A 23,687-nucleotide genomic window follows, 5' to 3' on the forward strand; every position below is an offset into this window, starting at 1 on the left:
ACTGTGAGTTGTTTGTACTGATACTGTGCATTCTGCTATAATTATTTGCTTTACTATTTGTTTTTTCTTCAGATAAATCTGATAATTGTTGCTCGATCTCTTTACTCATTTATTCAGTAGAGTGTCCACACACCTTCTCATTCTACATATACATAGAGGTATACTGGTGGCTTTACAGCCTACATTTTATCTAATTTAGAGTCTAATAGAGTCATATTATTGATTGTCTCTGATCCACACGGTCAATTTGGTTGTTGCGACAGTGCAACGCAACACCACTGACGCTAGGTGGCGGCAAGCTAAAAAAAAAAAAAAAAAAAAATCCCATCTGTTGCCTCTTTAAGTTTGCACAGTTTTTTTTTGTTTTTTTTTGTGTCAAGCCAAACATTTGACCCATCCCACATGGGATTACAAGACACCAGTGTTCCTGGTTCAAACTCAGAGTGGGGGAGCTCTTCTGTGTGGAGTTTGCATGTTCTCCCTGTGTCAGCGTGGGTTTCCTCCAGGTGCTCCAGCTTCCTCCCACAGTCCAAAGACATGCAGGTTAATTGGTGACTCTAAATTGTCCGCAGGTGTGAATGTGAGTGTGAATGGTTGTCTGTCTCTATGTGTCAGCCCTGTGATAGTCTGGTGACCTGTCCAGGGTGAACCCCGCCTCTCACCCAATGTCAACTGGGATAGGCTGCAGCCCCCTGCGACCCCCAACAAGATAAGCGGTTACAGAAAATTAAAGAATGAAGGATGAATGAATGCCAAACATCTGGCCCATCCCACATGGGATTCCAATCTTGGTCTTGAGACCACTTTTTTAAGGTCTTGGTCTTATCTCGGACTCGACCATATATTTAAATGGTCTCGGTCTCAGATAAAAAAGAACTTTTATTTCAAGATCAGTCAAGACCACAACTGCAGGAATATAATCACACTGCCTGTTCAAAAAAGGAGTGTTGGTAAAAGTGACAATTTCAGCTCCTCAGTGTTTGCTCATAGAAAACAAAGGAAAGTTCCCATCCATAAAATCCAGTTCTGCAGTGCCTAATGATTATTTAATCAAGACATTTTTTAATTATACATATATTACAGTGTGGCAATAAAAGAGGTAAATGAAGAGGAATCCTCATTTGTTTTCTGTGGGTATCTTTATGGGAATGTGGATCAATTTGCAGGAGTGCTATGGTTTGCATGTTCCACATGTTATCGTAAGTGTGTCACGTAGAGTGCGACTCCCACTGGTCTTGTCTCAACCCCTAAAAACTTGGTTTCATCACAGTCTCATTACACGCTGGACTTGGTTATGACTTGGTGTTGGTTTAGGTGGTCTCTACTACAATGCTCTAAGACCATTACTTTTCATGCATCTTCCAGTCTTGCATATGTGACAAACAAACAAACAAAAACAATAACCCAAATGAATTGCGCTCATAAGCAAGTACCAAATATTTATAGATTATCTCGATAAAGAGCTTGTCGTCTCTTCTCCTATAGGCTCTCTCCAGATAAATGGCTAATTTATATGTTTCATATGTAAGTAGCCATCTGGATCTTTGTGCATTTTCCACATTTACAAAATCAGTTTTTATCTCACTGAATAAAGCAGCATGCAGTTCACATTAAAAAGGACAGCAGAAAACAAAATGGAACTCACAAATCCAGACAAATTCGCTTTTCTTCTTCTAGATTAACATACTGTCCAATTTCAACAGTCAGAGGTTAAATACCAGATCTCAGTTGAGCACACAGAGATCTTTGCTTTTTAGAAAAGTTATATAAAACATAACACTGCATATCATATTCAGTTTTTCTTGTGAAAATATTCAGTCTTGGTTTATTCGCCCTTGGGAAACACAGATTGTCCAAACAAACCAATATTGATCTTTTTGCAATTTAAAAATAAGCCTTACTAAAAATGTACGTATATAGACCAAGAACCAATAATGTATAACACTTTTAATGAAAACATTTGTTTAATATCAGCAGGATGTTTCTCCTTAAGCTAATCAGGTTTTAGGAAACAGATCGTAAAGAATGATCCTGGTGGAAATATGAAATTCTTGTTGTTCCCCTTGTGTGGAGTACTGTGGAAGAAGCAGGAAGTGTCTTGTGCTCTGCTGCCCTCTGCTGGTCTGTCTCAGTACTTCATATCTAAAGCAGCACATTGACTGCGAATTAAATAACCGTGAATAAAAATGATGTGGATGTTAATTTCACTGATTAAGGGACAAAGTACAGTGAGGCTTCTGGTAATAAGATCCCCTGAGGCACATATCTCCAATCTCAGTTATTAATTAGAACGACTAATTCTGACCTCAAAACCCAGTCAAATATGACCTTAGATCAGTACGCAAGCTGACAGGTTGACCCACCTGTGTTATTTAGCGGAGGATTTCACAGAGCAGTTCCACTGATTTCTTGACATGTTATTAGCGGAACTACAGATGAGGTCTTAGCAAACATGAACAGGATTATTCAAGGAGAGGATTTTGGAGCATTTCCATGATTAATAGGCTGTGAGCTGACCTGTTTCCTCGGGCCATCCTGCTGCCTGTTACTTACAGGAGTTAATAACTGTCAAGAAGAGGCTGTACGCGGAGGGGTTCACTGAATAGGTGGATACTATCATACCACACAGAATAATGAAAGTTGATTCTGCTAAAGCCGATTGTTAAGCCAGTGTCTTACATGTCTGTATGCATTAAAGAATAGAGGAAAGGAAAGAGATGAAAGCCTTGGCTTCTTACATAACGTTTAAGAGGAATGATCCCACTCTTTAGCCTATTCTCAAAGGATAACTTGAGTAATTTCGAACCTGCAACCCTATTTTCCAGTGTTTTTGTGTCTATGAGACTAACGGAAACAACCGTTTCTGACATTGATCCAGTAGTGAGCAAGAGGGCTATAGCTGACAACCGCGAAACATCATCTTAAACACACTTCATTCAGAGTCGACAGAAACAAGAAACGCCTTGGTTCGTCTTTCCACTGTTCCAACAATCACCAACTCTGCTTTGGTTGAAATAAACCTTTAATTCACACAGAAGAGAAAATATGCTGACTTTATACAAGCTATCATTCCTGTCTATCAAAATGGATTCTGGTGGGTTTAGCAATGGTGATTTCAGGGCTGTTTCTGGTTAAAGAAAAAGGATTTTACTCTTAAACAAAACAAGTGCCTGCAGCATGTACTACACTGCCCCTCAAATCTCGCAATCATTTCGCATCCCGTCCGCTATTCTACTCACTACTTCAGGCTGCAGCCGAGAGTAATGTTAAACATGGCATATTGTTACCTCGGCCAAGGAGGTTATGTTTTCGCCGGCGTTGGTCTGTTTGTCTGTTTGCTCGTTTGTCTGTTTGTTTGTATAACTCAAAAATTTATGAACGGATTTTGATGAAATTTTCAGGAAAGGTGGATAATGGGACAAGTAACAGATGATAAAGTTTTGGTGGTGATCGGTTGAAGCAAAGTGAATAAAATAATAAATAAAGTCTATGGTCTGACAGCCTCAGCAGCAATTAAGACGGTGAAAATAGTGCCATCTGGTGGCCGGAAAGCACGTCTTGTTCTACTTGCTAAATATTGTTGTAATTCTAAAGTTGAAATTAATGTTCTGTGTTGGAAAAAAAGAAAGTGAAAAATACAAAAAACCTAACCTAATAATGATAGTAATGCAAATAATCTAATTGTGATGCAGGCTGCAAAATCTGATGCAGAGGGGGAGGGAATATCACTTACTTGGTGGAGGTCTGTACTCTCTGAGTGCTTTTCTAGTTTATTTATGAAAATCTTGATATTGGTTTGGGGACAGTGACATGGCTGACAGCCAGCCTTGTTGTTAAATATACTGTCAGATTATATTTGCTGTTCATCAACTGTATACAATAGTCCAAACAAATTCATATAGCCTACTTTTTACACTTAGCTTGATATGGTTCTTATAACAGGCTTGAGTGTTGTTTTGTTTTCCACCACTCAGGTGGAATGACAACCTGGATAAAACATCTACAGGACACGTCGCCACAACATCACGTGACGCTTCTGATGATGACGACAGACGCAGTCGTCGAAACTGTCAAGGTATGACAAAACAACACTCACGGCTGTAATAAGAACCATATCAAGCTAACTGTATACAATGTTATTGACTTTGAGTCTTGCTAGCATAACGTTAGCTTTCTGGCTAATAGCTGTGCTAAAGGGTTCCATGAGCTCGGCAGACTAGAATATCTCCTGTTGCTAGGTCGTAGCCAAGGTTCGCCCTATTTACTGGAGTAGTGTATACCGCTTCCATTGCATAAGAACCAGGGTAGCAATGATTGTTTCAGGTATGAGGTACACCCTCAGATGTTACCAAGGAAACTTTCCAAGGAAACCAAGGAAACACCCTTCGAGGTGTCCATTATCACTTTTTAACAGCATTCGTGGAGGCAACCATCGTCCGCTGTGTGTCGGTCCAACGGTTCATGCCTTGACATCAGCTAGTGTTGTCACGATACCAAAATCTTTGTTTCGGTACCAATACCAATATGAATTTCGATACTTTTCGATACTCTTCGGTACTTTTCCTAAGGAAAAGTCATTTTGGATACAAACCTTTAGAACAATAAATAGTAGGGGTGTAATGGTACCAAAAAAATCATGGTTCGGTAAGTACCTCGGTACGGACGTCACGGTTTGGTAACTCAAATGTCCCACCAACTTTGTGTTGTCTCGTGTTGTCTCCCTTTGCGAAGCAGACTTTCTCTTGTCTTTTTTTACATGCGCCAGCTGCGAATGTTGATACAGGTGTTGTCATACACACCACTTGCGCAATCTGTGCTCCAATAGGAACAAGAAAGGCGTTTGTGTGCATAATTGAGTAAAATAAATTAACTAAATTAATGAATTGAATCAAAGTACCGGTATTTTCCAAATGCAGTATAGTACCGTTTGGAATACTCTAGTACCGCGGTACTATTTTAGTACCGGTATACCGTGCAACACTAACATCAGCCATTAAAAAGTGTACATGGACACCTCGTCGGGCATCATCCCTTACATCAGTGATTCTCAAGTTGTGTGCTGTGGCACAATGGTGTGCCATGATGCCAATCCAGGTGTGCTGTGGGATTTTATGATAACCACATATTATCACTGCAACATTCAACTGGGCCTGTACAAAAAGTTATGAATGGTTTTTTGACAGTATCAGAATGTTGTGCGCAGCCATTTCCTGATAAAGAGGCAAATTCTAGCTAAAAAATGTAATATAATTTAATCAAATTTCATTTAATTTAAAAAACTTTCACGGGGAACCTCTTTGTCGATGTTCACGAGTGGGAATTATACATGTGTGACATCAGCCAGTGTGAGGGATGATAACATCTAAAAGGAGAAAGCCGTGAGTGGACAATGGATCACTTTATTGTACAGAGGAAATTACAACAAAGCACCAGAGAAGACGACCTATCATCGACCTACTCAATTACTTATTTCTATTGTCTTGCGTCGTGATAAGAGTGATTACACACATTACAGAAGCTGTTGTGCACACATATAAATACAGGCGTGCCTTGAGACTTTGGCTCGCCCTTGTGCACAAAAAGTTTGAAAACCACTGCCTTACTTAAATAATGCAATATTATGAATGTATAATTAAAAATTGCTGAATGAATCATGTGATGTCCTTTCCTTGTCACTCCTAATGGACTCAGGTGACCTTTGTTCTCCTAAATAATACAGGAGCTGGGTGACCTCTAGCTCAACAAGTAGAGCGTCCACGTCATGTAGGGTTGACTCCTTTGCAGCGTCTCTGGTTTGATTCCAACCTGACGCCCTTTGCTGTGTGTCATCCCCAATCTTGCTCTCCCTTTCCTGTCACTCTGCACTATGACAACTGCAACAGCCCTCCCAAAAAACTTAATATAGGAACTGAACTCTTAGGGACATTTATACCATGCATGTATTCTTAATTGTGACCAACCAAAGTTACTCTCAACAGCTTTAAACATACGAGGCCTGATAATTATCAGGGGAGGAAAAACAGATTAAAAAAGTAAATTATCGTGCACAAAATCATGTTTATTCTACAGACTTGTCTCTAGTATCAGTTTTTTATTTTAAAATACTCAGCTGCACTTCTTCGTGCCTCTAAAAATTACTGAAATGAAACAGCACTGTGTTATTTGAAGGGCTTAGGAGCAAAACTTAGTTAAGAAGTCTACAAATAACTGCTTACATCCCATTCTGCACATTGCACGTAGTGTATTTCTACAGGGTGGGGATTCCCTTTTTTGTCACATGTGGATTTGTGTACACTTTGCTGGAGGAAGCCTCTGACTCTGGTGCTGTTCAATGGGATTAATGTATCAGTGTGTATGTGTTTATGCATATCCTGCTGCTGAAGGCAGGCTGTGGAGCCCCTTTCACAAGATGCTGAGTATTTGTGGGTATATGTTTCCCTGCTCTGACGAGATGCCTCCGACCCCCACAGCTCCCCAGCTGGCAGCTTAGCCCAGTGTGACCCAGTCACCTTTGACCTCAGCTGGATAGAGCCTCAGCTACAAGCTCCGGGATCCATGAGTCACACAGGGTGCAACGCATGGAATGAGGGATGATTTCCAGCAAAATGGATTAGCGGCGGAGGCATAATGAAATACAAACATACAGTCGGACCAAATCCCCGACCTTAAGCATATTAGCACAGTAAAGCCTGGACACCCTTCTTTTTTTCCGTCCCTCTAAGCACTGGCAGATTTAGGTTGGTTCTGAAACATAGCCGACGAAAATTTCTAGAAAATATAATAAGCAGAATAAACAAACTGCTGCGTCTGTGCCAGCGTGATCAATTATGTGATCTCTCTTCGAAGGAGTTTCCAAGAGAGTCTGTCACTGTCAAGGAAACTTTCTGATCTAAAGTAGGAGAGAGGAGAGGAGACAGAGAGCAAGAAGAGGGGATCAATTAGACGTCCCTCAGTTATCTTCTTGTCAACTCTGAGACAGATAAACAGACAGCTGCCCGCTACAGATTAATTACACACCGGTGCTCATTAATCTGAACCCCGTCAGACAGTTATAGGCCTCTACATCACATCTCCACCTCTTCCATCCTCATTCAACGCTCACTTTATACTCTTTCTTACACTCATTACACCGCTCTCCTGTTGTCTTTTCTCCTCTCATTTCTATTCCACTGCACACACACACACTGCTTTCAACCTACATGTACAAATATCACGGTCACCATCAAGAGACAGATTAAAGGCCTTTTATATAATGAATGTGAAGTTTATAACTGCACAGTATCATTATTCATTGTGCTGATTAGCAAGTGTTAGCATGCCAACATGTTAAACTAAGGTGGAGAACATAGTAAACATTATATCTACTAAACACACGCAGCATGTTAGCAATGTCACTGTAAGCATGTTAGCACCACGGTGCCTGAGTAAAGCCTCACTGTAGACTGTGTCCTCTAGTAAGCATCAAAATCAGTAACTATCGTAGATGTGACAGTTAGCCAATAGTTCTGTTTATGCAGCGTGGATATCCTTCTCTTCTGGTGTTATATTAATTCACCCATTCGTGAGAGTTGGGTTAAATCATGTCCTACCAAAAAATTTTTATAAACACACTAATTTCATTTCTGAGGTAAAACATTATAAGTTAAATGATTTATATGTATGAAATAAATATGATTTGTAAAACATTTTTACCCGTTTCATTTTTTTTAACTTGTAAACTCGCCCTGTGCCAAACAAGAGCTTCATCCCAGGCAAGAATTCACAACTTCAAACAATTAAAAACTGTGTGAGAAGCTTCCATAATCTAAAACTAACACTGGTGTAAAAATGTTCTGCTATAATCATCTTTGTTTGAAAATATATTTTTGTGAAAATGAAAAATAAAGATGTGTCCCAGATTTTTTTCAACTCTGTCACATTTCTACAAAAACATAATATAATCAGGCATAAAAGAAGTTTGCTATATCCCAGGGTCTCCTGTCTCACTTCCTGGTTTCCACAAAGCCGGGAATGCTGCTCAAGTACCGGTAAGCTTTCTAGCATTTTATACGTATTAATTACATGATTTCACTACCTGGTGTGACTCAGCCATAACTGGTCAACTCTGTAACCCATCTAAATCCAAACTAAATGAGCATTTTGTTTAGGATAAAGAGAACTCTCTCTCTGCTCGCTGCTGTGACATCAATAAATATATAACTTTTTGTGAACCTCATTAGCCGTCCACTCTGTCAGATCTTATCTCTGAAATCCATCATGCATGCTACTCAAGAAAAATTAAATCACTGACAGGGTGGCTAAGTAAAAGGTTTAATAGTCAGTAATGTGATCTTTTAAAACATATTGTCTCAGACTCACTGAAGAATAAAAATCAAAACCCCAAAACATAAGGTTTTGTCCCATTTTACAACAATGAGTGAATTGCTCACCCTGTGTCACGCTGAATTCACGAAGAAAACAAGGAATCCATAAACTGCGAAAAGTCCTTATGAATTAAAGTCATAGGGACCACATTTAACAAAACATCTCTTTAAACTCTCACACACTTTGTGCAGTATAATCAAAATCGCATTTATGCCATGACACGTGCATCTGAACTCTGCTCACACCTTTCATTGAGCAGAGTTTAAATGCAAGTGCCTGCCCACATGCGCTACTCATAGCTAAAGTGTTTTAAATAATAAGCTTGAAATGAAAATGCATGTGTTTAGGAAGTACAGAGCATACGACTGGATAAATGAGACTTGGATTGTACTGCACGAGTTGCGCGAGTTTGTAAATGGATTTAACGAGCCTCCTTTTTACTCCAAATTATCAAGAATTTTTTTAAGTTTTTGGATTCTTCATTCACCGTGGAAGTTTTCTTCAAGAATACAACATAACACAGGGTGAGTCATTAATATATACATCATCATTTTGTGGGTTAAATATTCCTTTATAATTGATAGAGCATTCAGTTCATCATAAATAGATCTACAGTAATGATAGCACAGATGAGGCTTATAAAATAAAAAGGAGCCTCAGACACCAGTGTGTTAATGTTTGTGTGAATGGGTGAATGTGACTCGTAGTGTAAAAAGCACTTTGAGTGGTCAGATGACTAGAAAGGCGCTGAACAAGTGCAGGTCCATTTACCAATAAAAATGATGCTCACTCTAATCTGACCCTTCAACGCTGATAGATGGATCAAATGGATAAAGGAAGTTGAAAAACCCTGAATTGTGAGTTGTAGTTTTCTGTCTGGCCACACGAGGATACTGCAGGTTCAGTCATTAAATCCCTTCACACCATGTGTAAAGTGTCATCTGCTCATTGAGAAACAAAGAATGCAAATCATGTTTATACAAAGCCGGCGTTTTTTCCCTCTGAGAGCTTTTTAGTGGTGGTATTACTGCTTTTCAAATATCCACGTTAGAGCTATGAAGAAAAAGAAGAAGTATATTTATTCTAACTCCACGGGACACAAAGTATTAATGTCTTAAAGAAGATCAGGATTTTGAAGAGTCACCCAACACGTTCTCATCAAAACACTGGAAAGCACCACCAATCCATTACAAACTTAAATCTTTCACAGTATGACACACCAGTCATCTCAAATCAGTTTTTCCTGCAACAATCCTCCCCTATTTAAAATTCACAGCCTCAATGTCCTTCCAAAAAACCCACATTCAGACACTGAAGGATGGTTGTTAGCCAGGACATTTTGAGCTGCCCTGGCAAAGTACGGAGCGCGCTGCTGAAAGCCAAAATTCCCCCGCTGACTGTGGCTCCGAAGCCTCCGCGAGAGGTGATTTGCGAGAGTGTGACTGTGAATGGCAGCCGCGAGAGAGGAGACAAAGTGAGAAAGCACGGGGAGGAGGAGCGGAGTGGAGGAAGGAATGAGAGAGGTCTAAATCAATGCCATCCACTTGAGCTCGGTGCCAAGAAAGACAGATGCTCTCTCTATCTGTTTGTGTGTGCATGAGAGTGCATGCCTGCGCGGACACGCATCAATCACAGGACTTCTTTTCCTTCAAGTCTATTTCTGCTTTGACCAATTTAATCCTAAATCAATGTAAGATGGAGTGTAATACCCACTGAGTCAAATTCAAATCAAAGTTGAAATTAAACGCGTATCGATCACCGCGTCCAAGTTTCTTTTCTGTCCATTAAGGAGTTGAATGAATGCCACAGTCATTGTGCATGACAAGAGCAGTTTGGCAGATCTGGAGCAAAGAAATACTGTATGTATGTGCGTCTGTATCTATACGGGGATGGAAGAGGAACTCAGCTGTCTCATTTCATGGTAGTGATGAGAGAAAATGAATTAACAAATCTTTCTGAACGACTTTGTGAGTCCTTATGAGTCCGTAACATGTCTTAAGGTAGCGCAGCGATGGCAGTGACTTAACAAGCGACGACCAATTATATCAGAGACCTCAGCCAAACAAATGGTGCATTCAGGTGTTCCTCAGGTGGTTGTTGTTCCAAATTTGATGTGTTTGTGCGCTTTAGGTTGTAATGTGGAAACAACACAGACGCTACAAAGAAGATGTGCTGTATTTTAGGCTGGGCAAAACACCGGGCTGTATCAGTATACCAAATTTTACCATGTGTCCTACTTGACTTAACAGCCACTCCTGAGTGTAACATAATAACACTGTCCCAACAGAAAATTAGCATTTGACTATTGTGATGCATCATGTAGCATCACATAGCATCATATAGCATCACGTAATATCGGAACTCTCTGCCCACAAACAATCAACCAAATATGAACCTCTGTTTTGTCATGTAAAAAACACTATCAGATGTGCGCTTGAGATCAGACTGGAGACATAACCCCTAAAAAGATGGGTGAGTAGCCTAATTGCTATCTTCCTACATTTGTAATGTTACTTTTTAAGACAGAAAACACATGTTTTATATTGTGATACTTACTGAAAAGTACCTACAATATAGCCAACGGCAAGTAGCCTAATGTTAGCTTGTTATTAGCGATGGCCATTTAGCTTATTGAAAGTTTTAGCTCCCTGGCGATCCCTTTCCAGCCAGCTGCTTTGTTTGGGTTTTTGTAGTAAAACAAGGAGGTATTATATAGATCATTTCTGATTTTAACGTCATGAATCCGCCATTCCCCGTCCATTGCGATGCTTTCAAATCAAATGACAGGAATAAACAGAAACACAGCATCCATCCAAAGTTCAGCTCATGCAGCCACTGAGGAAACCTCTTTCGTCTCCTCAAATCCAAAATATTGTCAAATTGTTTGTTAGTTTTCTTAAGAGACAAACTCTGCCATGTCTCCTCTTATCACCCCAAAAAGCGCAGGAACGTATCTGTAGAGAAACCCAGTGTGGCTGCCCTCCCCCTCCCACCTGTACTGAAATTTGATCTCCTTCATGTTCCAACGCCAGCCACTGCTCACGGCCTGTCAGACACTAGTGGCTCCATTAGTCCATTTACAAACATAATATTTATTACATTGTCATATTGCTTATTGTTAATGCTGTGTGAGTTGGATTTAGTGCAGTGATGCCATCAACACAGGTTGCTGGTGAAGGCTACTTTGCTGTAACGTGTCATAATGACAAATAACAGTTCAGCCGGTTTACATAAACTCAAACTGGTTTAAGCTTGAGACAATTTCAAACACAAGTACACAAATCAGCTTCACTAGAACTCGCAGCATTCACAGACAAAACACTTTTGCTGGACACATTTTCCCCACAAATACAACATGCTAACATTATTAGCACAAGCCTATGGCATTTTACAGTGTATAAATTAGCCTAGCAACTAGCAAACTTTTCCTCTTCTCATATGAAGCCAGGGACAACAGCAACATTTAACAAAGGTAACGTTACAAAATTCGACTCTATTACAGCTCACAAGGTTCACTGACAAAACAACTGTCTTATACTAAACATGTTTTCCAAACAAATGCGACAAGCTAACGTTATTAGCACAAGCCTAGGGCATTTTACATTGTATAAATTAGCCTAGCAATGAGCAGAGATTTCCTTTACTCATATGAAGCCAGGATATATTACATGCAAGATTTTAAATGCTAATTTTGTGGAGGCTTTATTGTCTTCACAATTTATTGTTTCTTATTTGTGAGATTAAAATAAATAACAGCTTTGTTTCCACTGAGGGAAATGGTTTCAGCTTACAGAAATAGACAGGAGGTCTGCGTCGCCGCAGCGTGTAGTTATCTTTCTGGGGAGGTGCAAGTTAGGCTATGGCGTAGGGTACAGCATAGGCTCTACATCGACGCAGAGCCTGATTCAACGCAGAAGTATAAATTCTGCCTAAGGCCGCGGAGGGAACTGGCACGTCTTTTACTTGCCCCTCAAAGAACCACAGATCGTTGGTCAGTGACATTTCTGTAACGTCGTGCTGAGCTTACATAGGCTACCGAGTCACAGTATGAGACTATTTCCGGTTCTTTAAAAATGGGTCTTTTGGTTTCATCAAGTTGCATTGAGGGGACATGTTAGAGATTCTGGACCTGCTCCACATTCAACCACTTGTCTAGACATCATTCATTCTCAGTCTGGACACTCCACTGCCTTGGAGCTCACCCAATATCATTAATACACGATGCAATAAAATGCCTCCTCGAATTAGCAACTCCCTGCTTGCACATGTAAGAACAGTAATAGCCTGACGTCTCCCTGTTCAATAAAGTCACAGGTTTGCATTTCAGCCCCTGGTGCAAGGACTGTGTGACCCTGTTAGATCAGAAACACTATCTCTCTGAGCTCCGTTTCCATATGTATACATACAGCAAACCCAGCAAAGTTTCAAAAATAACCTGCCCTCTCTCTCCAGAAACATGAGAAAACAACCTCCAATCTGTGCAGCTATAATTCATGGTGTGTGTCACAGTTAAGAATGCAACAAAAATAGAAACAGGTTTTTAACGCAGTCAAATATGTGAAACTTTAAACACAACATCTCTGTAATGAAACACTAAATGCAGGATGGAACAGCAAGCTGCACCATCACTGTTTGGTTTAATATGTTTACAGTAAGCGCTGGGAACTGCTGGCATGTGAGAGCTGAGACCTGTTGCACAGACAAATCTGCATAGCCAGCATACCAGCATGCAGCCTTGGCTCACCAGAAACAGAAACAGTCAAACACCCCACCTGTGACTGTTTATGAATCGTCTGTGCCTGGGGTTTAAACACCACCGCCTCCTCAGTCTTCACCGCTCCCACCACCTGCCTCCGCTGTGGCCTCAGCTTCCCCGTCTCTCTCCAGCTCGCTCCGGCCCCGATCTCAGCCGCTCCTCGCCCCCCTGCCATAATAAGTCTCTCCACCCGGCAGCAGCTGCATCCAGGCCAGGACAAACTGGGAAGTCTGGCCCTCTGCACCCACAGCAGCTCCCCACTGAGAGACCCAGCGATCAGGTTTCCTCCTCTGTCACCTGCCAAAGAGCTGGTGGGGGAGAGGTGGGCGGCTGTGCTCTGCTATCACTGACCCACTGACATTTACTGGGGTGCTGTACCAGTTATCACCCTGCGTGTCATGCCCATTGTCACGTGCCTTATACTCTCACTGTGCCAGTCCTCTCCTTTGTCTCGCTGTCACACACTGTGACAGCCTGGTCTGACCTAGACTAACGTCCATTGTCAAAATATGAAGATTTGGTGTCATTAACGTCACTGAAATGTGACTGTTGTGGATGAATGACAATAAAAAAGGCACTAAAACTGTCACAAAATTGAGCCACAATATTAAAAAGTATAAATCTACTGTTCTCCAAACAAAACCAAAAGGAACAAATCAACCCTAAATAAACACTACAGACTTAAATAACATCTAGTGGCAGTGCACCTCACAATTCTGAGCGCATTTTGTTGCATTATTTCTCCTTCCAATGTGATGTAAGGATGAGATATTTCAGTGCAGCTATAATGGGTTTGACAGCACAGCGATGTTCAGCTACCCAAAATATCAGCGAGCTCTCTCCACCTACACTACCTACAGCACATGTAACCCACAGCTGAATGCAAGAAGTTTAGGCACAGGCTCTGGAGGTTGTCAGGAGTCATTTTAGGTAATGCAAGACATCATAAACAGCAGAAGATAAAGACAAAAAGACAAGGCAGGCTGGTGGGAATAAGTACAGCTTCATTGCATAATAACTCCTGCAGTGCACTGCTCATCATGGATTTATATATCTGAACGTGTCTATGGTAGAGAGGGTTTTACCTCTCTAGTCTTTAACAGAAAATATCACTAGGCAGATATCTTATTCTTATGCATGGACCTCCAGCGGGCTTTCAACCAAAGCACATGGGTAAGCATTGTGATGTTCACACCCTGCACAGCGTACACTAGCTCGCCACATGGTTCCCTTCCTGCAGCCCCTGCAGCAGCAGCAGCAACATCCTGACTCCAACACTGATTTATCCCAAAGTATCAGCATCATCCTGAATGCCATCTTTCACTCTGAATTAGTGTTGTCACAATACTAAAATGATCAATTCAACCGGAAGCCTCCATAAATATCTCGCTACCGATACCGAAACAAAACCACGGCAAGAGTCTACAAGACCAGGAAAAGAAATGTAACTTTAAATTTTTTGTTTTCATAATTAAAAAAACAAAACCAAAATAAAGGAGAAAATATATTATGTCCGAATGTTTGTGAAACATCTTCCACAAAGTCAGAAACACAGCCTCTGACTGGTCAACAGACTCAACCCCAAGGCATCATGGACAGTCAGTAATGGCTAACAACACAATGTACCCTCATACAACAGTTCGCATGATATCTGACAAAGTTGCAAAGTTGCACCCCATGAATGACGTTACATACTTAAAGTCACATAGATTAGGTTTAGGAAAAGATACATGGTGACAACCTACCTTAAAATGACTTAAAGGTCACTTAGTTTAACACTATTCCAAACACCCCTCTCCTTGGGGAAAGTCCTGTGTTGTTTTACCCTTGGTCATGTGATTGCAGCCTTTCGGATTACATGCACAAATTACCGGTTCATGATTATATGGGTTATATAGGAATTGTGGTCCATTACTTTTTATAGTTTAATGTGAGAACAGTGCACAAGAAAAGCCTCAACGACTGTTTTCATTGAAACATTGATAAATATTCACAGAGGACATTCAGTGCTGGATTTATCACCATGGATTTGTTTTACAAAGTATCCAGAGAGACACAGCTGGAGGCGGGATTACAAAGCTTCTGAAAGGGATACGATTGCGCTGTAGTGCCACCATAGCAAACATTAGCTTCTCAGCTGCAAACAGCATTCCAGAGATATTTAACTTTAGCAAGGTTATGTAGCATACAATATCACCAACCCCAAAGATAACTTCTATAGTGTCCAGCATGTCACATATTTCTTGTCAGTCCTGTTCAACGCTTAGCGGTGAGACAGACTGGAGCTCAGCTGGAAAAGCTCTGCTTCAGAGATACAGTATGCTGTTTAGTTTCAGATAATATTACATTAGACATCACATCTACTTTCCACTGAATGGAGCATTCCCCCAGCACAGAGTTTACTTGTATGGGCAAGTGTTGCAAATCAATGCAACTGAGGGTGCTTTCACACCTGCACTGTTTGGTTCGGTTCAAGCGAACTCAAGTCGGTTTGCCCCCTACGTGTGGTTCGTTTAGGCAGGTGTGAACACAGCAATCACACTCAGGTGTGCACCAAAACAACCGGACCCAGACCTTCTTGAAGAGGTGGTCTCAGTGCGGTTACAAACAAACTCTGGTGCGGTTCATTTGTGGTGAGAAGGTGTTCCGACCTGGATGTGAAGCAACTGCAGTCACATGACACATTGTTTGGGTTAAACATGAGCATGTTACAGTCCTGGAGGATTATTAATGTGCACCTCCTCCTGTACTGCCTTAATATGCACATTCAGCACATCCAATGCATCAAAACATTGTTTTCTAGTTGGAGCCGCGCCTCGTTTTCAAACTGTATGGTTTGACTAAAATGAACAATGACAGCAATATAGTCCACGATGAGCAGCGCTAAAATCAACCTGCGTAGTTGTCCCTCCATTGTGACATTAGAAAGTGTCACATTTATCTTGCAAGTGTACTCTTCTTCAACGTTTGCTTTACTTCCTGGATTTTTCCCACATGGAAATTCTGACCAATCAAGAGCAGCTTTCTCACACAAGGCATTTGATCTGGTCCTCTTGTAAATGCTGCCGTGAGAACACGAACCAACTCTAGGCAATTATACAACTTTGGAACAACATGAGTCCCTGATTCAGACCAAAGGAGACGACTCTAGGTCTGGAAGCACCCTAATAGGAACTTACAGGATGTATGGCTCTTATTAAAACAGCGTCATTCTTAGAGTACCAGTATTAATAACATGGGGTATTGCATCGCTTGTAATGGGTAAGTAAAGCAATACCTTTCTGGTATCAGTATACAGTGCACTACTAAGAATCATAAAACTGTCCAAGATGTTACTTTGGAGTTGTAATCAAAATGCAGACAGGCAGCTTGTTTGCCTGTATCCATTCTGTCTCCAATATTAATCTCATATGTCTGATTTTGTCACAGCTGCCTTCAAACGTCTCCATTGCTCACTGCTCTTATCTGATTCATCCGTGGAAAACCTGTGGATCAACTCAAGCCATTAAACTACTATCACATTAACTTCCCACCCACATGCTGTGAGACTGAAATTGATATTATTACGAAGCCATACTGCAAGTGTCAAACTAATTCAAAATGAAAATGAACTACCTGAGGTGGCAATACAAAGTGCTCCAACGTTCATTTTATTTTTAGACAGTAAGCAGCCACTGCTCTGCTGTATTTGCTGTCAAAGACGGGGAATAATAAGACGAATTCAGATATCAGGAGATACGAGGGGCAGATTTGATCTTCATCCAGGAGAGGAGCATGTTATTTGAAGAAGAGTGGGGGTATTAAAGAGAAATATCCACCTTTAAAACATGATGCGCATGTATTATTCCTGTGATCCCTCCAGGTTCACGAACGTGAACATCCTTCTTCTACAGCTAGTCTAGAATTAAGAGGAATAAGCTTTAAGTTGGTCTCAGGAATCATGGGTTTGTCTTAAAATCCCCATAAGTTTTTTCTTTTTCTCTCTCTAACTGGCTCACTGATGCTGATGTCCATGCCTCGAGCGCTGTTTGATAACCCTGGGATCAAGACAAAGAACTGAAACTGCTTTCAAATAAAACATGCTATGGGGTAAAAAGTGGAAATGAACTAGCAGTTCTCATTTAGTTCTACGCTTTCTGCAGCATACTGACACCAATATGCACGCTGGATTTTGGCTTTAACTTCACTACGTACATCTTCACTCAGCATACTCTTGCCAAGACATTGTTGGGTGAACTACCAACTTATTTTATTCTTTAATAATCAGCACTAGATCTACAAATCGGATTCTTTTAAATGTCTGCACCCTGGGCATGAAATGAGCTGCAAATAAAATCCACCGTAGAAGTAAAACCTTCTGTGAATACTGTCAAATGTCTTTTACAAATGACCATTATGTATTTATGTGTTTATTTGACCTATATTTAACCAGAATAGGTTCAAGTGAGATTAAAAATCTCTTTTCCATGGAGTCCTGTCCCAAAATAGGCAGCACAAGTGCATTAAACAGACACAAAACAGAAGAACTGATAATACTAAAATATAAGACTTCCCAATGAACAAAGTACAGCACAAGCTACGTATCCAAAAAAGTGGTCGCCCCAAAAAGTTGACGATTCGATCTGAGGAGCCTGATTCAACTGCCAATCTCACAGTCGAATCATTGCAGTTGCTTGAAAATGGCGGTTATGAAACAAAGGATCCATTTGGGCTGATTTTTTTTAAGGCCATACTCGACTCAGAATTACGTCAGTCAAATCAGATTTGGTTGTTAAATATGCATATTCAACTATTCGTTCCCTTTTTACTATATACAGTTTGAGAGTTTTAACGAGGTTCAGCTAGACGCTCAGTGTGTCAGTGACATTCACCAGACATAATACAGTAAACAAGCTAACGGCACTAACGATGGATCAGAAATGTGCAACAGCATTTTTTGCCGACACTAGATATAAAACAAAAGCCAGAGACTGTATCGTATTGAGTTGCTATGAGGTGTAAATTCACCGCTCTTATGCAAAAAGCAGAAAATAACGTTATTTCAGAACCTTACGGGGCAAAGCCTCTCTTCCTCCCTCTTCTTACCGCAGAGCAGAGTGAAAGTGAATAGTGCTCATTCTGGAGCTAAACCTCAGAACCCAAATGTCCCACTGAAAAGAACGCTCAATTTGAAGCAATCTCAGGTGACTAAGGGGTCTCCAACTGATGATTCAATCACCAACTTTAAGGGGGCAGCCCCACTAAATTCACATAGAATTTCTTGATTTCTCCCAATAAATCATGATATTAAACCTCTTTTGGTATAAACGTATTAATCAGGGCACTCACATAAGAACTTTGTGCTAAATATTTCTGAACCTATGAACGGTTCTCTTTCAAAATCAGCAGGGAAAGACGCGTAAAAGCAGCTGATTGCGGCTTGCATCTCTCTCTAAGAGAAAGTCAAAAGTTCTGTTTATAACCACGGACAGCGAGCAGGAACAGAACTAAGTGACGTGTTCTGTCAGTCTGTCTGTCTATCATTTTTGCTGCCTTATCACTTAAAACACCAACACTCTAGTCTGACTCACTGAGTGTAGACTGTGGATATAAGCCTGCCATTGGCCAGCTATTTCAGCCGGCATTCTCCTCTCCTTCTGCTGTCTGCATGCTACCATTTTGCAAGGAAGTAAAGCAGGAAGTAAAGCTCACAGTGGTGAGTCAAAGCTTTACAGTTTGTGATGAATCTAAAAAAAAAGCAGACTAAGCTGCATCAATCATATGGAACACCTGAGCATAGGCATACCATCTGGTCTCACTCTGAAGTCAATGAATACCGGCGCTGGAATAGTCATTTCCAGGATTAGACAGCGACAAAAAAGACGTCCTTTCACATCGGCATGATACACGGCCTGTCGTTGTGGTGTAATGGCACCTGGCTACTTTCACCTGGGAATCTGGTGTTTGCTTCAGTTGTTCTCCAAAATGGAAGTGTATTTTGAAACCACACAGTGCATGTAACAAGCTAAAGTTGACACCGCGTCTCAGAACGCCAGCAACCAACGCACCCAGGGTACCTTGCACTTTATATCTAGACGTGGAAAATCCATGACCAAATATCGATATGTGACGAGGTCGGAGTGAGAATGTGTTGGGCATGCATATGTCCAACACAGGTAAAAACATGACAGCAACAAGTCTCTTTTTTAACACTAATAAGAACACCACCACCAAAGGAAACATGTTGCTGTACTGTTTGTTCTAAGACATTGTTTTAATGTGAAACTGTTTATGCTGCCATCCTGACCAAGACTCTCTGGAAGAGGAGATCTTATCTCATATCTCAATGGGACCGTCCTGGCTAAACAAAGCATTAAAAATATTACTGTCTCTCTGTGTGAGTTGGCAAAGTCTGCCATTGTCCTGACCTTGTATAAAGGATATAAACTTTACTGCTGTTGTCTAACAAAATCCCATTACGACAACTCTGCTATTAATCTATTGTAGCCACATCTTCATACTTCTTTCTTGAGCACTTTATTATGTCACAGTTACATGAGGTTATTATGTCTTTGAACCACTCTATAAACACTACTTGCAGTATTAGCTATTTTTTGGTGTCTCTGCACCTTCTAAAAGCCCCAAATGCAAAGTAATGCAAATGGCACAAGCAGAGAAACGCTGTATGCTGTAAACTGAGGGAGCAAAGTGACTGACTGAGGCAGGAAATACAGTATAAACACAACGACTGGCAGGAGAATCTGCTCCCACTGAACTTCTTTGCTTTTACATGTGTCACCTTTCCTACACTCTAATACTGGCCCACGGTTCAGGAAACATGAGAAAATAGGAACAAGGAGATAGCATTAGCAAGCGCCAGCACTCACACTCACTAACACATGCATGCCAACACACACTGTACTTACACACATGCCCATCTACAAACACACACGCACACACCATCATGGTAAATTACCTCCTCAGCTCCATAGGAGGCTGCAATTTGAGGGTGTCAAAGTCAAGGTGCAACATGAGACTGCCATTAATAATAGCCACGGCACTGCCCCTGCTGCTGCTAATGAATGCAACACATTAACACACATGTAACCTCACGTCGCACAACAACCCACCCCCACACATACACACACACACACACACTTGATTCACCAACGTAAAAACAAAACATAAAACTGAAGACGTTTTGCACGGAGGTAGTAATAGCGCACTTACTCATGCACCACCACACACACCCCACACTTCAAATTGTCAGACTGCAGAAGCTTTAAGAGCACAATGTTTAAAACATGGAAATGCTGTTAGGGCATGGTGTTAGCCTATACTTCTGGATTAGCATGTGTGCTGAGGGCTGGTGGGGGAGGAGAGGGGGAGAAAGGAGATGAGAGCCAAGGCTTTAAGCAATACTAATGCTCAGCTGAGATGAGCAGTCTGACAACAAGGCTACAAGCCTTGTGAATAAACGATGAGCGCACAAGCCAGAGGGCAGAGGTAGTAGTTATTTCGGCATCATGATGGCACCGACCTCTCTGCGAACACTCACACACACACAAGTATACATGTTCATGCACGCAGACAGGCAAACATGGACACACACTCCATGTTGACCTTTTACTGTACTCTGCCCCTCTGTACTGTTTGGTAAGGACAGCACTGGAGGTCTGCCAGAGCAGAGACCGCTTCATCCATGCCCACCTGGTGTGTGCACAAACACACACACACACACACACACACACACACACACATACACACAGACACACACTCAGTAGACAGAGCTGGGGGAGTCTGCCAAGCAGAGGAAGCCTTATGTCAATCAAGTGTCAGGACAACCAGGGGAGAAGGATATCAGGCCATGGGTGAGACACTATAAATAACCCGGCCCACCTTGGGAGTCAGGGTCACACACACTAGCATATACATAAATGCATGACAGAGAGGCAACAAGATACCAAAAAAATCCTCTAAAAAAATCTGAGTCCAATCTAAAAGTCTATTTTCTAATTACCAAGAGTCAGATTTGTAAGCACAGAGCAGGTTTGGGCTGAAGGTAATGCCTGCATTGTTTCATAAGTGTCACTAAATCTGAGCAACATCTTCATTTGCTTCTTCAAAGCAGCTCACTCACACACGACTCACACACAAATGTGTTAGTTTGTAGTCTTTGCATGCACGCTGCGAGTGAGAGCGATGCAAAATCCTTTGGATTTGACGTGGGAGTGAAGTGACCCCGACTTCTAAGTAACATCAAACTACTTTGCACAGTGTTCTGTGATCAGCTTTTTTTATTTGTCTAAAAACTTAAACTAGAAGCCCCATACTGATGTTTTATTTTCCTCCACGGGAGGCTGGGTGATTTTAAATTTGCATGTGCTAATCAGTGATTTTAATCCAGTCAGGAGATTATATGTCTGGGATTCCCACCTCCTTACTCAGGTAGTAATTACAGTCCCAAGTACATAGTTTTCAGCAAAACTGTTGGTCTTCCTTGTGATTACCTCTAAGTTTTAACACATGAAGACGTATTGGGTTCCATTACATATTTTCTCCCTTTGAAATACTCTTGTCTAGTATAACCTACCTCCTGGAATTTGGCATTGGCTCAAAAACTGTCTGTTTCAATGACTTTGCTTACCGAGAAACACGTAGAATACTTGATTATCCACTTCCTCGACTATTAGCTCTTTTCATATGAAGCTATAAAAACAAACAACAGGTGTGGGCATGTCCTGTTAGAGTATACTGATTAAGAACTGGCAAACACCTGCTGCCTTTTTTCAAGTGTTCAGAAACCAAAACAGCTGGAGAAAACTGGGTTCCAACTTCAAGATGAACATGAAAAAAAAATCAGATTTTTTTTATTTTTTTTATTTGTTTTTGCACCCGCAAGTATGTCCATGCACTCTCAAATCTTGACCTGAGTCATCTGTCTTGTACTTGGTCAGTAGTTTGGTCATTTCTAAAGGTATTTTTACTGACAAATATTCCAGATGTATATATAAATGAATAGATGCTAATTTTGATATCTATCTATTGGAAGAGCCTGCACACTATCCAGACCAATTCATGTTTTTACAACTGAGACAATGCATAACGTTTGATTTGTTTGACTGTTTGAGGGTAGGATAAGGTAGGATAAGAAAGGACAGGATAGGATAGGAAAGTAAAGGACAGGGTAGGAAATTATAGGATAGGACAGGACAGAAAAGGACAGGATAGGATAGGAGAGGAGAGAAGAGGAAAGGACTGGTAAGGATAGGACAGGATAGAATTGAAAAGAACAGCACAGGACAGGAGAGGACATGACAGGACAGGAAAGGAAAGGAAAGGAGAAGTTCGGTTTAGATAGGAAAGATAGGATGGGAGGAAAGGTTAGGTAATGATAGGGTAGGATATTATAGGATAGGACAGAATGGGACGGGACGGGAAAGGATAGGATAGGATGGGAAAGGATAGAAAATGATAGGAGAGGACAGGATAGGAAAGGAGAAGTTTGGTTTAGATAGGAAAGATAGGATGGGAGAGGGGAGGAAAGGTTAGGTAAGGACAGGGTAGGATATTATAGGATAGGACAGGATGGGACGGGACAGGACAGGATAGGATGGGATAGGATAGAAAATGATAGGACAGGATGGGATAGGATAGGAAATGATAGGAGAGGACAGGATAGGAAAGGAGAAGTTCGGTTTAGATAGGAAAGATAGGATGGGAGAGCGGAGGAAAGGTTCGCTAAAGATAGGATAGGATATTATAGGATAGGGTAGGATGGGACGGGATGGGATGGGAGAGGGGAGGACAGGACAGGACAGGACAGGACAGGATAGGATGGGATAGGATGGAAAATGATAGGACAGGATGGTATAGAATATGATAGGATAGGATGGAATAGGATAGGAAATGATAGGAGAGGACAGGACAGGATAGGGTAGGATAGGATAGGATTGGGTAGGATAGTATGGTATAGTATAGCATAGGATAGGAAATTATAGGATAGGGCGGGACAGAAAAGGACAGGATAGGACAGGAAAGGATAGGAAAGGATAGAAGAGGATAGGATAGGAGAGGAGAGCAGAGGAAAGGACTGGTAAGGATAGGACAGGAGATGATAGGGCAGGATTGAATGGAATTGCAGGGGAGAGGAGAGGAGAAGAGGGGTTGGGTTAGGTTAGGTTAGGTTAGGTTAGGAGACGAGATGACAGGAATAGGATAGGATAGGATAGGATAGGATAGGATAGGATAGGAGAGGAGAGGAGAGGATAGGACAGAAAAGGACAGGATAGGATAGGATAGGAAAGGACAGGATGGAATTGCAGAGGAGAGGAGAAGAGGGGTTGGGTTGGGTTAGGTTAGGTTAGGAGACAAGAGGACAGGAATAGGACAGATAGAATAGGATAGGATAGGAAAGGATAGAAGAGGAGAGAAGAGGAGAGGAGAGGAGAGGAGAGGAGAGGAGAGGAGAGGAGAGGAGAGGAGAGGACTGGTAAGGATAGGACAGGAGATGATAGGGCAGGACTGAATGGAATTGCAGAGGAGAGGAGAGGAGAGGAGAGGAGAGGAGAGGAGAGGAGAGGAGAGG

The 23,687-nt window shown here is 41.3% G+C and overlaps 1 protein-coding gene across 3 annotated transcripts in view; it reads right to left on the reverse strand.

Annotated features, from left to right (window-relative positions):
* Positions 1-23,687, reverse strand: part of pak5 (p21 protein (Cdc42/Rac)-activated kinase 5) — a 154,836-nt gene that overhangs the window by 41,835 nt on the left and 89,314 nt on the right. The window lies entirely within an intron of this gene.

Source organism: Epinephelus moara, chromosome 12 (assembly GCF_006386435.1).
Source record: "Epinephelus moara isolate mb chromosome 12, YSFRI_EMoa_1.0, whole genome shotgun sequence".
Lineage (NCBI taxonomy): Eukaryota > Metazoa > Chordata > Actinopteri > Perciformes > Serranidae > Epinephelus > Epinephelus moara.